Genomic DNA, 17928 nt, shown 5'->3' on the forward strand with positions numbered 1-17928 from the left:
AAAATAAAAAATAAAATCACGCATTCATAGCACATTTCATATGCAATGTAACTCAATATGCTTCACTCACTGGAATTAAAAGCCTTTAAAATCAGTTACAAACCACGTGTTAAACACATTTAAAAGCAAAGGAAAGAAGGAAAAAATAGCTTACCAAAATTACTAATAGAGCATGCAGTGCAAGATTTTTGAAAACCTGATTTTAAAAAGGCTTTGAAAGACGTTAATCATAAGTGTGGGGAATAAACATAGTTTTAACCCGATGGGATACCAGCAAATCGGGGGACTGTGCTATACAAGTATGGGGGGGGGGGGAAAGTCAAGTTAAAAAATGTCTTTCCAATAATATTTTCAATGTGCGCCCACTAGTCTTAACACGGCATTCCTTAATATTGCATTTGTGGAACATGAATTGAGCAGTAAAATCCAACCATTCTCATCCATCTGAGCGGCGGCCATTTTGCCAATTGCTGTCAAGTGAAATCATCACATCACAGTTTCTCACGGCTCAGGAAACGGCCAATCACGGCTCACCTGTTTTCTGAATTTGTTCATGTGGCATTCGCAAGATGAGCCGTGATTGATCGTTACCCGAGCCCTGTGTAACTGAGAGTGATTCCGAAGCCACAAGAAGACTTACCCACCAAAAGCTTTAAAAATGTTCATATTCTCTCTATCGTGTCGCTGCTGTTATTCTTATCCGCTCTAGTTTTTGAATATTTTCTGACCATCAAAATCTGCCAAAACCTCTCCTCAACTTGATTGTTGGAGAGGATCCAATGCCCCAATCAGAGATTTGCATTTCTCCTCTACATTTTCAAACTGGTATAATCATTTCCCTTCCTGTCTTACTTTCCAGCTCAGCTCTGACTGGTGCAAATTTTGTAGAGATCCCAGCACTCAGAGGGTGATTTCATCCTTCAGTGGGCCATGAAAGCTTTTTATAAGTACATCGCCACCGCCAGCACATTAATCGTCTCAGATATATTGATTTGCCTGTTCTGTTGTGCAAGGCAGCGTATGGAAGGTGAGACAGGAACAGACAATAGGACGGCTATACAGGGAAAGGGCAATCAAGTGGGGGAAGAACCAGAGCAGAAGAATCTGGTAATTAGACTTCTATAAAGAGGTAGTTTGAATCCCACTCATGCATACCGCTGTCTTGGAAGAAAGCAGGTAGTATATAACAGATATGAATTAATCAAAAAAAAGGTGTGTTTTTTTTAACACAAGACTGCAGCAAGAAATGAAGTTCATGAATTGGACTAGAAACATTTATCACTGTCAGCTATCACAAGGTGCAGAAAAAAAACAGGTGGTGAAAGCAAAATGTGCTTTGACAAAATTCCTATTCATTTCTACAAGGCCAGTGGGACTAAATGGTTCAACACACCAACAACTGAAGGAAACAGGTGATTGATGGAAAGTGAAGCCACGCTTCCACAACAAGGTTGTACGCCGGGGTGCAGACATACCGATAACCTGGCCAGATTTAACCGTCCCCCGAGTCAGTCACAAGATAGATCATGTATATGAATTGTTATCTTCTGCAAAGCTTTCTGATGAGCTGATCATTTGAATCAGGTGTGTTGGAGGGGGCAGACATCTAAAACAGGCGGGATAGGGGCTCTCGAGGACCCGGCTTGGAAACCCCTGATGTATATATTCTCACAAACAAATTTAATTGGAAGTAGGAAAACATGTTATATACAGCAAGTCATTTCACAGCACCTCTTTAGTCTCAAAAATCAATGGGTTTTCACATTGCTAGTCTCGTGTATGTTTTTTATCAATAGCAGCATGGATTGTGTCTCTAATGGCTTTTTAACAGGTTCTCTCCAAGAAGACCATTCAACAACCATGGCTCATTTAGCTTCACCTCTTGTTAAGACCAATCACATAATTGCAGTTCCTTTTACATTACTCCGACTCCTTTTAAAGCGGAAGTCAACCCAAACATATATTTTTTACGAATATGTTCTATGCAGGCCCTGAGGGTCTGTGATGTCATTTTCAGTCGACAGAAGTGACAAATTGGCCGCCCCCTCAGATGGCTAAAAACGGGTGGATTTTCATATTAAACTTATAGCCTTGTTTCAACTAGTGGGCCTGCATGGAACATATTATTGGAAAAAATATGTTTGGGTAGACATCCCCCTTTAAGAAAATCGGTGCTCCATCTGTAATTTTAAGAGTGGTTCGTGAGGAATACATGGGAGATAAATGTAATGAACATTCACAGAAGGTCTAAACTATAAGATGCAGGATTTTATTTATTCAGTGGCCTAGTGGTTAGCACATCTGCCTTTAATGACCTCCATTCCTCATCAATGTCCAATTGACTCTAGTCTCTGATGAAAGTGCAATCAATCCCAGGTGCACCCCACCACTCACAAAGACTTCAGCCCCTCTTTGACCCTGAACAGTGCAAGTGGCACAATACAGAAAATGGATGGATGGCCTTTCTTTTTTTTGTTATATCCCACCATCTTTCAACTACACTTTCAAGCTTTCAGACATGCATTTATTGGCCTCAAAAAGTGTATGTGTGACTCGGTGGAAAAGGGAACGGGCAAACCGATCGATTCAAATGATGTAACCCTTACCGCGTATTTGAAGGCATTGCAGCAAAGTGGAAATTAGAGTTCATGTACTTGTTCACAACAAATGACGTAAAGGTGTGAGGCTTTAAAATGCAAAAAAAAATCAATTTATCAGAAAACATGGCAGGTGTGAGTCAGAGATTTAGCTGTTTGTTTTGCTGATGTGGCTTGAAAAACATTATTATCCATAAAGACAATTTCATGAAATGCCCATTTTCAAGCATGATGTTGGCCTTGTGCACCCACCTTCACAGAGACAGAAATCAGAATTTGGACTATTCTGCCCGTTATAAAGTCAATATGTAATGCAGGGTTATATGCAGCCTTAGAACGCCCTCCTGTGGTTGTTTTGTGTATTGTTTGCTGACGTTGAAAAGGAAAGAGATACAATGTGGCAATGCGCAACTCCGACCCGTTTATGTTACGCTGTTCAACTTGGATCCAGTTGTTGTTGCCTTGGACAAGTATTGTCGGTAAGTACATTTGATGGCCAAATAATAATGTTGACTATTTGTTTTGGTTAGTTATTGTATTTTATTTGGAAATGTTATACTACGGTTGACAACTCCCGGAAAAATAAATGAGGGACACCTCATCGGCAGGCACCGCCGACCTGACTGCCTTCAACTAAGGATGGGCAGATCGATACCAAAATATCGATATCCGATCCATAGTGCTCAATTTTAAGTATGGATCCTCAAGCTAAAGTATCTGCAATCAATTCATATATACTGTAAAATATATTTATCAATCCATAAGTTAGAAGGCTGTATTGTCATCCACTCAGCATTTTTACTATGTGTTGCCAAGGACAAAGAGCTTTCTGCCTTGGCAGAAACAGACTGCTGGCTCTGGTCCCGCCCACCAAAACTTTGTAGACGCATTTGATTGGATGAAGAACGATCATGGTGAAGGTCTCACGACTCGTAGGCCACTGTTGACAAGATGACATGGAAGTGATAACAAATCAGTTTGGAGTGGTTTGGTTCAACTGATGATGTGTACGCTCCTGCTGGTGTCAGCGCAGCGGCAGGACACATGTGGTTTTGTTTGCAGCTTTGTATAAAAAAAAATTAAGTCACTTCCGGTATCAATATCAGACATGTATCGCGATATTTGGTCCAGTATTACTTGGTATCGGATCAAATCCAAAATCACTGGTATCGCTCATACCTACCTTCAAACTTCATGGCGTGATTTTTTTTTTTATTTATTTTTTTTTTTTAGCTCTTTTTTGTGGTTGAAACAATTTTTAATTATTCAAACCCGAGTTGATTAAGATGCGTATTTTTGAATATGAATACATTAGAAAGTTATTATCCAGAAATTTACTTGAATACATCCATCCATCCATCCATTATCTGTACCGCTTCTCCTCACAAGGGTCGCGGGGCGTGCTGGAGCCTATCCCAGCTGTCTTTGGGCAGTAGGCGGGGGACACCCTGAACTGGTTGCCAGCCAATCGCAGGGCACACAGAGACAAACATCCGCACTCACAATCACACCTAGGGGCAATTTAGAGTATCCAATCAACTTACCATACATGTTTTTGGAATGTGGGAGGAAACCGGAGTGCCCGGAGAAAACCCACGCAGGCACGGGGAGAACATGCAAACTCCACACAGGGAGGCCGGAGCTGGGATCGAACCCTCGACCTCTGAACTGTGAGGCGGACGTGCTAACCAGTCGACCACCGTGCCGCCTACTTGAATACAATCTAACAAAATTAACTTCAAAAATAAATATCTCTCAGACAGAAATCTTTCCTGCTTAACTTAAGAACATTCATCATAAAACTTATGAACAGCTCAATGCCACATTATGTGGAGCCTATTTTTCCATTTATATTTCCTCTGAGATCTTGCTGCAGTGAGCAGCGGTTTGTCTTTGACAACTGCAGAGTAAAACGCCGAGCAAGACGTGTCATAGTTGAGGCTCACAATGTGCTCACCTTTAATCAGTTCAGCAGAACATTTCTTTGGCACATTTATCCACTTCATCTTCATAAAAGAGAAAAATAATACACATTTTTTAGTTTTTCTACTGTATTTATAAAGTGTAGTACATCGACTGCCTGTACAGTAAAAAATTATGCATATCTGTTTGAACTTGTAATTAATGTAAGGCTGTGTGTGTATTCTTTAGCTATTATTCATCAATGTCAATTAATCAATCAATTACCTGTCTGTTTAATGTACTTGTCAATCATTTGTACTTGTTTATTCCACCCCAAAATTATTGTTTGTTTGCACAATGCTGACATTCATTGCACATTCCCATATTAACTTTGATCAGAGGGTTAAAAAAAAAAAAAATTCTTTACATACCGTATCTAGCTCTGGCGTTACCTACTGGACAACAAATTTGTCTAGGGTTCCCCTAGTTTTGTTGTGTGTATGTACGATAACTTGCTATTAGCATGAGACAGTGTGTCATGTTAGCTAATACCACATTTGTTATTTTTCGGTTTTACGACGGCCTAAAGAGGGTAATGGTCGAGGCCGTTGTTCGAATAAACCAGACAAAAAGGAATCGAAGTCTGTTTATTTGCAACGTCGTTAACTTGCTGTCTAACTGGTGAAAAACTCGACGCTTCGGAGTGAGAACAGCATATGGACTATCAACCTTCGATGGAGGCATAATAAAAATGGCCAGGCCAATCTGACTCGCACAAACATTATCATTAATTACTTTATTAGGAAAGAAATTCATCAGCAACTGCCATGTCAAGAGTTTTCTTTCACAATCATTTTACTGAGAAGAGGAGGTTAAAATTATCGACAAAAATACAAATGCCATACTTTTGTCTTTACTTCCATTTTCTTAACATAAACTCAAAATCAAATCAAACTTTATTTGTAATGCATCTTTCATACCTAAAAACGGGCATCACTTATTATAATTTTTGCTATTCCCAGGCCAGGCCGGTCCTTTTCCCTCACAAATAGCAGGGTTTGACTTGACCCAATTTTTTAAAAAATACATAAATAGTTGCAAGACAAAAAAGGCATGTGAACTGTTTAGTACCACGTTGATTTCTGCATAAATCCATCATAAAATGTCTTTTTGTCATCATCTGCTACAAATGACAAACACACATTTCATTAACTAAGTGGTCAATGAGTGAATATGCTTAAACACAAACACACACAACTCCTAACTTTTTAAGCAAATTTAATTTCTGTTTAACATTAACGTAAGGTTAGCTCAACTACAGGTTTCCAGCTAACAATGCAAAACAAAAAAGAGATCCAACCTTTCCTTGGCCAGTGTGTGTACCAGACTAATTAATGAAGAATATATTATCACAACTTCAGTTTGGTGGGTTCATTTGAATATTTGTAATGGCAACGTAAGGTAATTGCATGCTAATGTAGGCAAAGGTGCCTGGAGGGTAATTTAGTACACAGAAGTGTCAGAAGGTGCGTTGGGGAGTCGGCTCCCATCTGTGCAGCACTTCAGGCCGTGGACTTTACCACTGTGGACAAGAAAGGACAGGTGCTGGAGGTTAGAGAGGAGGGGCACAGCGCATCAGTTTTGTCTCCAAACAATATGTGTGCTTGTGTGTGTCAAATAGACAGAGGCTGGCCTGGCAGCTGTACCATCCCCATGACAGGTGACCGCTTTAACTGCTTTGAAAGCCTTATGGCCAACAGAGCAGGGTCACATTGTTATCTAAGTACTTTCTGATTCTTCGAGGGCGCCCTGCTTTGACCTGTCTGACATGGGGATGCCGTTGATTAGGTTGTTTAGAAAATGCTGGCAGCATTTGCACTCCTTCTGTGATGAACGCACACAATTTTAAGGCTTAATAGCACTTCACGGCTATATGAATAGGTCAAGCTTGTGTCCTTGTATGAATTTTTTTTTTTAAAATACCTGTGATTATCCCTGACTTATTCTGATTTTAAACCCAGTGAGCCATACCATACATACTGATCAAAGCAAACACATGTTTGTTGCTCTTAAATGGGCTGTCCAGAGATACAATAGGAATTGATGCACACAGTCATGGGAAGAGTAAATAGCACAAAACCTGGCCCACCACAGCACAAAGTGCTGAAAGCTTAGTTTATTGCTGTTTGAATAATGCCTGAAAAGAAGAGAAATATTTGCATTAAATGACTTACCATTACAAAAAATGTAAAAGAGAACACTATACTTCACAGCATTTTTCAAGGTTTGTCTTTTGCCGAATTAAATTGTGTGGGAGCTCATTTCACAGATGGATGAGCAGGACAGACTAACACATTATTGGCTTTTAATCATTCTGTAAGATTTGGCGCGAGTCAAGAACTATTCGCAAAATAAATTCCTCACCATATCTCTTATAACTGTCTTATGATTCCTTACTTGCTCTGAGTTATACACGGCTCTACTTTTTTTTTTTTTCGAGACTCGTCAGCACAAGTTAAATGTTTCACCTGACTCAATATTTTTATTTTTGGGCTGTATTATGAGAAATGCAACAGGTAAGAAATACTACATAGTACAGCAGTAATCCTTTAACATTTGATATGAGTCGGTGGACTCTGTAACGGGCTAACTTTTCCTACAGTTATTTTGGCTAACAGATTTCTTAGCAACAGCAAGAATTTGTATGTTTATGCATGTATTATTAATTTCCTTATGTTACAAATCCTGTCTAGGAGGAGCTGGCCCACTGATGAGTTGGGCAAAAATCCTACTATAGAGATTTTTCTAAGAAATGTTGTCACAGCACATTTCAGTAGATTCTCCCAAACATATTGATGACTTCAGGCCCAGTGTATTCCCGCAGAGAAGCGCATCTCAAAATTTTGTTAGGCGGCTCATTTCGCTCACCTTAATTCCTTCACGCAAGGGGTCTTCATTTCATGACGGTCCAGACATCTCAGGTGTCGTGGTAATTAACAGAGCGCAATGAAATAGTTTGCGTAGCGACTTACTAATATGTCATCACGGGGTACAAGAAGGCACACCACGCTCTCTTATAGTCAACAATTGTTTTTAGATTTGATATTTGTGGTTGAATGTTTTTCATACAATTCTTTACTGTAATTATGACGTCAATGCCGCGTTAGCATAGCTTAGTTATACACGTACGTTCAAAATCAGGTTACAATGCTGCTGTAAAAAAAAAATGAACTTCTACCACCACAACACTACCACAGACTCAAATTATTCATTAATACAACCTCACAGGTATGCATTTGTTATGGTCTAAACATAGATAGGAGGCGTACCTAGTATCCATCCAGCCATCCATCTATTTTCTCCACCTATCAATGTATAAATACTTTTTAGGTTGATAACATCTCATAGTGGAAATGTGCTTACTCACTCTAACACATGAAATTCCAGCAATACAATGTTACATTGTAGGGTGTCTGGGTTAGAGTTGACTGTACCGTATTTTGTCACACTCCTAACTAGAGTTTTAGGTCAGTTAATATTTGGGATTACAGGTCATTCATCAAACAGAAGTGGTTTCAAGTGAATCCAGCAGACCGCAGGTGTGCTTCTGAGATGTCTGAGCACTCTACAGCGTAGGTTAGATGTCAAGTGTTTGGTGTGGAATGCCAAAGCACAGCCATGCGCACTTTATATTGCCTTCTTTGTCATATGACAGGTGTATTAGAGTAGAACCACTTCTAATGTACTCCTGGTATTATTTAAATGCAGTCAAACTTTAATTGAATTGACTAATTGGGGGAAGAGGTCATTCGTTAGCTGTCCGTTACTTCAAAGTACTTTTATTCGTGGCCTAAAAACACACAGTACATTACAAAGTTATTTTGCACTTTTTTCATAGCCTAAAAATGAGTACAATAATATTCTAAATAAATATTTTAAAATTATGGATTTAACATAAAACAAGCTATTTTGACATCTGAGTAAAGACATCTTAATTAGACTTTCACTGAGTTCAGTCATTTTTTAAGTCAACATAAAATAATTTGGTTTAGGTCCTTTAGTTCAGGTTTGAATCAAAGTGTTAACAGATGAAACCAGAGATGAAAATGGTAGACCGGTAGTTCCTGAATTTTCCTTTCGGTAACAGTTTGGTTGCATTTGAAAAGGTTCATGCGTCACACATTTGTGTTAATTTCCCAGCTGGCTGTCAGATTTCATGTCGAGAGAGCTTTCTTGCCTTACAACACAACACTTGACCATTAGCCGTTTTTTTATGACAAAGAGTGTCACCTCAAAGAGAACCAATTTAAAAGCAAATCGTTTTTTGACAGGACAGACACAAGAGTCACATTAAATAGAAATGATCACAAATGTTTTTTTGGGGGTTTTTTTTATGCCAATGATAAAAATAAGCAATTTCATGCAGTTTCTCCTGCTGGCTCAGAACCACAGCACAAACAAATATAGATTTGATCTACAGGAAACATTCATTATCTACACTCAACAAAAATATAAACGCAACACTTGCTTTTGCTCCTATTTTTTATGAGATGAACTCAAAGGTCTAAAACTTTTTCCACATACACAATATCACCATTTCTCTCAAATATTGTTCACAAACCATTCTAAATTCTGTGGAAATTTTTTAGAACTTTGAGTTCATCTCATAAAAACTGGGAGCAAAAACAAAAGGGTTGTGTTTGTATTTTTGTTGAGTGTATACTATTTTATATAACGCTTATCTTGTACAGGGTCACAGAGAAGCTGGTTCCTATCTCAGCTCGCCTAAGGCAAGTGGCGGGGTATAACCAAGGTTGATTAATCACAAGGCTGACACAGAGACCCGTCACAATTACCCTTTGCGGCTATTCAGTCTAACACCTTCAGTTATCCTAACATACAGCACGTGTGGAGTGTGGGAAGATTCTGAGTACGAGGAGAGAGTCAAAACAAGCATAGAGAAAAGATGTAAAGAAGCTAAAGGGTCACCCAAATCTTCATACCAGCCTTCTTAGTGTTAAGACAGCAGCACTGTGAAATGTGCCCTACTGTTTTTCAGCAAACAAGTCCCACTAATTCGTCGATGGGGTTTTGTGGTTTACACTAGTATCAAATTTATACATTTAGAGGTGCAATGAGCTACTTTTCACAGCAGCAAAATACGGCACAAGAATGGACGCTCATTTACTGCCTTCCTCTTTTTCATTTGATTGTTTTATAGGATGGCCGAGAAGTGTCTTTCTTCCAAATGTATATATTACATGTATGACTTTACTACTGCGTTAGCATGTGTTAGTGATAAATATGTGTGACGGATGGACGGACCGGTCCGTCACAAAGGCGGAGAGACCAGCTCTGATAATTACTACTATTGAAAATGTGTCCGTGATAAAAAACCCCAAATGTTTTAACAATTACAAGGGAGGCATACCAACAAAACAATAGCAAATAAAGCTGATTTAAAACTTATATTATCTGTTATGTTTGATATATAAGTCAGTCATCATGAGGGACAGACAAGAGAAAAGCCATTTTAGGGGACACTTAGAAGCTATTTGTTCTTTCAAGTAATATTTAGAAATACCCTACAGCTACAGTTACATTTTGTCTCAAGACAATCATTTGGCCAATTCTAAAGAATGACAGGACCAAGCAACAACGACAAATCTTTATGTGGCCTTTATGTAACAGAGTTACTTTGGTACTGGAGTGATTCCACTTGTCTAAACGTAATGGCTCAACAGCGCCCCTCTCTGTCATGCGGTGGATATAAATACAGTAGATGGGTGTGCCGCAGCTGCCGCCAGTTCATTTGCGCCACTGCAGAGTTGAGTTGGGTCCCGCTGCGTTAGTAGACACTTAGCCAGAAATGCTAACTTAACAATTTATTTCTTAGTGTACCGATAAGCAGACTAACCACACCCGCGTTCCGTCTTGAATATTTAATGGCCACGTGGCCCCGCTCCGTCCCTCGTCGGCGACGGCCATCGGCATCGAGAACGTATTCTTCACCTCACAAGCAGGCGCCACACGAGCAGACACGCCTCCAAACAAAGACAAAATATCAAACAAAAACAACATACGCACAGCGTGATGATCGGTGAAATAAAAAGAATATAGGGCACATGTCATTGCGTTTATGGCACCGCAAGGTGCACAATACTCTTTTATTTTTAATTTTTTCCTTTTTCGGCCACGTGTCAGGAGTGCGGCACCTGCATGTGACGTGGTACAGGTTAAATCCGTTCTCGACGTCGTTTGGCTGACTCAGACCGACTGGAACCACGTGGGTCGATTAAATATGTAGACGGGAAATAGGCGATGCCCGGCTTTGCCAATAAGGGCTGACCAGCGCACATCATGTGTTTGTGCAGACGGAAGTAAACGAGTTGAGCAACCAACCATCACGTCTCCTGTCACAAATTTTAACACAACGCATAGGGCAGTGTGTTCGTGAGCTCACGTTAAAGGCAGATACATTATACTTAATCTATTAGAAAGAAAAAAGTTATAACATGGTGCGGCATTCAAAATTATCGTCAAAATAAACAGTCTTTAGTCCACCTGTTTAAAAGATTACACAAGTGCATGTTCCTGTATTTTGTGCATGGATGATTTGAAATTTCATGGGAGGAATAGAAAATGTCTTCCAATTCTGGAATGACTCTTGTATTCAAATGGGTTTTCTATTGGGTTACACTCACATATCGACAATATTGAAATTAAAAATGTTGTCCTTGATTAGTCCAAATTGACTAACCACAAGGGCACCATGCTGCCCTTTTTCACCAAAGCATTCAGAGGAAAGAGTGAGTATGGTCGACTGAAGTCCATAAACATTGTATAATTTGGGTGGGAAAGGTCAAAGCAGCTGATGGCTCCATCCATCTAAAATAGCAGCTGACCTAATAGTGGACAGGACTGGCTGCCAGGGTTGATTAAACAGAACTAGAGAAGCATGACAGCTTTAAAACAAGATGCACAAAGCCCAAACAACAAGTGGAGGTAGGAGTCACAGTTGCTTCCGATGTTCCATTTCTGTCATTTAAAAATTCTACATGCAAAAAAAGAAAATGAGTTTTCACAAGGACAAAGAAGGGATGAGAGTCTCTAGTCACAGATGTTGAGTTCACGTTTTCTTGATGCTACTTTGTCCTGAACCTTCATCATATCTAAAACCAGTCTCAACCAAAGGCTGTCTGCTGATGGCCTCATCCATCTAACATGACAACCAACCTCTGAGATCTGCGTTGGGATCACGATGGGTCAAAGTGAGAGAGAGAGGCGGGTACAAATAAATAAATAACTAAATAAAAGCACAGAGAAAGCCAAAAAAGAGAAAGTTGAAGTGTAAATTTGTTCCCTTTCAATGCAGTTCTGATGAATGATGTGAGCAAAGGTCAGGGTTGACAAGATAAGGTTGTCTTAATAAAGCTGCTGATGGTATTCTTTGACAATTGATTTTCAATTTTGGTTGAGTCCTTAGCAATATAAAAACTACAACGACAACAGATTAGCTACCTTGCACTTACAAGTAAGATACACTGTTAAACAAATGCAGAGCAGTTTGGCATCTGGCTAGCGGACATCATGGCTAGATTCTGGCATGCGTCAAACAGCTAACAGCTAACTACGGCAGCTAGCGTACACTTGTACATAACTGTGGGCACATCAAGAATTTCGATGGCAGCTACTGTCTCTGCCTCTTCATCTTGATGAAATGTGTTTTGTACCGACGCATAGTGCAAGAAGTGTTGACCGCATTGCAGAATTTTATGAAGCGTTCCATATAAGAATCCCTTCAATTCGGACAAACGTTCCAATGTTAGACCCTTATCTTCCTCAGATTTTGCACCCGACGTGTCATTTTCCTCCTCGCTAGCATAGCAGACTTGGTCAACCCAGCAAAATTCATGTCTATTATTGGTTCCAAGTGGTCATCGATGTGGTGCCTTTGACGGTGATCTTCGTTGATGTCATTGAAGTGTTTTATGTGGCTGCCTTACTAATGGCCACGTTTTGTATTTCCTCAGGAGAGCTGCTGATCATAAACATGTTTTGAACCCTCTGACTGGTACGATCGGGTCCTGCCTGCAGCATTGTGTTGGTTGAATCTCACATCCTTGTGAGGCTCAGTATTTCATTTCAGTAATTTAAAAAATATATATATGGTAAGATGTGTGAGACCAAATTTGACACAGGGATCATTGTTCATCATCATTGATTCATTGTACTCTAAGTACAAAGTACAAAACAGTTGACTTACAGCACCACAGAAAGATGTAAGGAATGTGTACCGATCCATTCTGCTTTGAGATCACTTCGAATTCACCACAAGCTGGCAGTCGGCTGTTAATTAGAACTACTGACAGGTGTCACTCATAAGGATGTCAGCTGACTTGAGGACAGTGTAGTGGGAGCACCATTTGCTCATCTCTTTGCCTGTCTCACATCTGAGGTTGTATTTCTGTCCTCTCCTGTCACACAGGACCTTTCATGTCATACCTCTTCTTGCTCCGTTTGGTGGTGTCCTGACAAGCAGATACATTTTTGAAAACATGTTTGGCCTGAAGGTAATTTTTACACTTTTAGAACTGATTGGATCAGCTGATGGGTCACGGACGGTCGAAATTCAGACTATCAGTTCGGGTAATGGTTGGTCTGGTAGTATGTGTAGCGGGTCATGTATTCAGATTTCGTACGCCTCTGAGAGGCATGAACCGCTGATGGGAAGATGAAGCTTCAAGATGCTTCATGAACCTGTTGTTGTGTTTCTTGAGACCTCTAGATGGCACACTCTGTTCAACATAGGACTGAAAGCACACTGACTTGCCATTCCTCAAACCACTTTTTGTAATCTAACAGTGCCATCTAGAGCAGGGGTGCCCATTACGTCGATGGTCCATCGCGACCGATCGCAAAGGCATCGTGGGTAGATCACCAGCCTATCACCCGTCCTCACTACTGTATTGCTACGTACTGTATTGCTACGTTCACACCAACTGCGTTGGGAGCGTTTCTGGCGGTGCGTTACAATTGGAGTCAATGTAGTTCGGGCGGGTGGGCACGTTAGGCGGCTCTTTTTTTTTTTTACAGTTTTTGAACTTTACCAAGACAGCAATATTGTTAGCATTAGCATAGTGTGCAAAAAAGTTGACTTTTTTTATACGCGCCAAATGGGGCGAATGGGCGGATTGTTGTTGCTGCAAATCTGCTTGAGGCTGGCTATATACCAGCTATAACAAGCTCCTCGCTCATTGTTCTCCAAGCCTGGTCTCTTTTTTTTCTTGTTGTAACTGGCCGTGTCTTATAGCTCGGGATGTCTACAAACCGTGACAATAATCTTTTAGTCAATTTTCGGTGCTTCGCTCCGCGTTCCACCGCATCATCCACGCTGCCCTGCACGCAACTGCGCCCGCTCGCGCTAACTACATTGACATCCATTGAATCGCGCCGCCAGATTCAATTAAATATAGCAGCACCGAAACTGCTCCAGCGCGATTTGTTTCTCCAATCTCCACACGCTGACGGAGGTTGTTCCAGTTGGCGCTCGGGAAGCGGACGGGAAACTTGCGATCCGAAAGGCTGACCGATGGAAGCGCTCCCTGGACCGGATGTCTCCGCACATCCGTTCAGAGACTGACCTCTTTGACGTCCGTTGCATTGACATATAAACAATGACCGCTGTTAAATAAAGCAGTTACGGTACCTTGTTCTTACGTTTGATAGTTTAATAGTTTGTTTTATTTCTTTGCGGTAATTTGCAGTCGGTTGTACTAAAATGTGTAATTTTTTCATGCTTGGAAAATAAGTGAAACATTTTAATTGGAAATGTTTTCCTTAAAACATTACATTCCACGCTTTGGCCATTTTAACAAAGGGTTTGTTCCACTCTTTCATAAATTCCTCTTTTCAATGTACTTTTTTGTGCCTACAATAATTCTGATGTATAAGGTGCAGCGAAAAGCAATGATAAATGCCCTGTACCTTATATTTACCTCCAGGGCCTGTAAGGTCTCTCACTGTGAGAGAAAATTAGTTTTATCAATTAGCATTTTACTACAATTATCATGTTACCATTCCTCCCTCTATTATGGAAGTTTTATGAAAGGCTAATAGGAACTAATCTGCCTTTTAATAAAAAACAACCTTTGAACAGGAACAAAGGACATGTTTATGCAGATTAAAATTAATTCCCCATTCATTGTATGGACCAAGGACAAAACATGTCAAGACTGAAAAAAATATGATAGAAAAGGTTATCAAGTTAAGTCCACGTTTTAACCGTCATTATAATTATCACAAAATTGGTTCATGTAAAAGATGCCACCAGGTTATGGTTACTTGTGAACGGATTCGATTAGCTTTTAATTTTTGTAAACCATTGGTTCTAAACTGTTGTGACGCGGGGACCCGCATTTTCTCATCGTAGCTACCTTGCGACTCACGTTTGATAGTTGTTAAGAACAATTTAAAAACGTATTCAAAGATAAACGATAAAAATGTATGTGTATCATAGTGAAGTGACGCATGCTTAGGCTTCATGTTCACAGTGCCTTTCAGAGCATCTTAGACCAACGTGACAGCTGTAAATACAAAACGTATTCTTAATATTGACATCTGTAACAGTTAAGTGTCATGTCTGTACCGTTGCAACATGACGAAGCCCTTCAAATTTTTACTATGTCTGCGACCCACCCAAAATAACCCCGCAACCCACCTTTGAGTCCCGACCAACCAGTTGAGAATCAGTGATGTACTATACTGCATAACATAAAAAAGAACTTAAAAAAACTTAAAAAAGAACAGAAAAGCCAACTTTTGACTTCTTAAATCATACTAGCTATTCAGTCCTAATATTAACTTTATTTCCACCAAAAATAGAGACGTGCAAGGAAAATTGATTCATAGTTCAAATTGATCAAATTAATTCATTCACAGAAACGTTTTAACCTCAATTGATGGAGTCAAACAAAACTTCCACTTGTGTCAAATCTCAAGGATTTCAAGTTTATAAAGGATAAGACCATTTCATTATATAATTTAGAAAGGATGCTACCACTCCCATATAATGACATGTACCTGACCTGTGAAAGCCTTGGTTTCGGTGTCTGTGTGCAATGTACTTTTGAAAGCTTTATGGACTCATTTGTCACGACATATGGTGGATATGCACTTGTGATGGACTTATCATTTGAGTAGGCCTTGTGGTATTTTCTTTTGGCTGTTGTTAGCAGTATTCCAGAAAGGATCATGTGGTCCTCATCACTGGATCTCCTTCTTTCACAAAGAACCTCTCTAGGTATGTCTTACTTCAGCTACGCTTAGCTATAGCTTAATTGTCAGCTATATTAGGATTTGAAACTGACACAGACATGCATCAGGAAAGTTGCAAAGGTGCTGTAAATAAGAAACGTGATACAATACTATTTGTTTCCGTGTGGTACTGGCCTGCTTTTCTACAGGATGAAAAAACGATGTTTTCTTGTACTGCTGAATACAAGATCGAGCCTTTTATAAAGTTCAACTCAAAGGATTGTTCCTACTGTATGTATGTTCCTCAAGTTTCACCTGGCTTGGAATGAACCCTTGAACCAAGAATATTGATTAGGAATGTTGATTTGGTGGAAAGGAAGAAATTGTCAAGAATTTGGTCAGGAGGCACAGTCTGAAAGACGAGTGGAGAGTGTTTCTGCAGGTTCTGGCCATTTCAAACACAAGCCAACAGCGCCCTCGTGTGGTTAAACTTGGCAGGGGACATTTTAGGTAAAAAGTGAGCGAGAGCAATGCTGGTGCTACATCCTGTTTCAAGCTGTAATTGAAAGTGAAGTAAAAATCGTGCTCTTTTAGCACTTGTTTGTATGTGAGTAGTCTTGGCATATGGGCCAATTGGAGAAATGGAGATGTTAAAGTTCATGGACACGTGTACATGTAAAAAATATGACATTACATGACAAACACTCAATGAAGACCTGTTGACAAATTGATCATTTCGCACAGGTTTCTTCAGCCAAGCGCACACAATAACATTGTATAACCGCTCTTGAATTTAAGGTTGTATCTTCTGAATCTTAACCAGGGGTGTCAATAATTATGGAGGGTCGTGTATATTCAGATAAACGAATTCACACACCGTAGACATTAATTTAACCTCAAGTATAAATGGCCAGGCTCCTCTGTCCTTTTGAAAAATCAAATGTGGCCCTTGAGCATGTAAATTTGCACTTCCTTCGGCTAAATTAATCTGAAAGATGTCTCCCACTAGCGTGTTATAAGAGTTTTAGAGGCTCCTTGAGATGTCTACCGTAGCCATAGATCTCTTTATATTAAGCAGAGGTGGGCATTTTACTAAAGTTTGCCCGTCCGTCATTCGTCATCCGTCAGCAGCCTTGGTACCCGTCCGTCATCCGTCATGTTTTCAAGCCGAACCAAACTGTAATCGTCTGTCGTGTTATTTTAACCGCGCTTCCATCACTAAACATCAAAGGTCCGCCAGTCTGTAATAAAAATAAATAAATCCATCCATCCATTATCTGAACCAATTTGATTAAAATGGTACATGGAGTGCACTATGTACATCACAATTTTTCTGCTTGCCCCTCAAACAGCTTTACACTCACATACAGTACAGTTGACATTTCACTTAGCCAACAATTATGTGCCAATCTATTGAACTATTAAGTGGGAGCCTGCTGCCGCTTTAAGCCTTAAAAGTTTTATACAGTTGTTCTTATTTTAACCAGAGTCCTGTGTCACATTGTTGCCAAAGGTACAATCCGGGTGGATTAAAATGCTCCCCAGTCCTTGTGCAAACCAAAATAAAGTTTCCATTACAATAAATGTATTTTTTTTTCTTCAAATTTGTCTTCTGTCTTTTAGCGGTTGGCAAACAACTTTTCGTGCTTCTGAAATGGAGTGTGGGCTTGGAAAATACCGTTTTACAACCTCCTAACCCTACTCTTTCTAAAAATAGAAATGTAAACTTAACACACAAGAGTTTTTTTGTAAAACTGTCTCTGCATTGAAGCTACTTTATTACTACCTCTTGGATCATTAATTAGTCAGCCTGAGTAACTCCTGATTCTCTCTCTGGTGCATACCGCCAACTGCTGTGCATATACGGTCAATGCAATCTGGATCACATTTCCGTCTATTGTCAGCAAAATGGGCATCTGTCAATCCGTCAGACTTGACCAGTTTAGAGATGATTACGCAGACAGACGAAAATCCACTTCCTTCTGTGCTCAGTCCGTCCTTTTTTCTTTTTTTTTTTTATTTCCCGTCGATCGTCTAACATCAGCAAAACGCCGTCCGTCGGTGACGGACAGAACAGTCCGTTGATCAGACGGAATGCCCACCGCTGATACTAAGAGTGTGTATTCAAAGCATTACAATTGGAAGGCTGCTGCATCAGTTCTGAAAAAGAGTT

The 17928-nt window shown here is 39.9% G+C and overlaps 1 long non-coding RNA gene across 2 annotated transcripts in view; it reads left to right on the top strand.

The window, feature by feature from the left end:
- LOC147151529 (uncharacterized) overlaps positions 1-17928 on the top strand; it is a 34342-nt gene that overhangs the window by 4879 nt on the left and 11535 nt on the right. The window lies entirely within an intron of this gene.

This window comes from Filicampus tigris, chromosome 2 (genome assembly GCF_054856515.1).
Source record: "Filicampus tigris isolate MCC_2025a chromosome 2, RoL_Ftig_1.0, whole genome shotgun sequence".
In the NCBI taxonomy this organism is placed as follows: Eukaryota; Metazoa; Chordata; class Actinopteri; order Syngnathiformes; family Syngnathidae; genus Filicampus; species Filicampus tigris.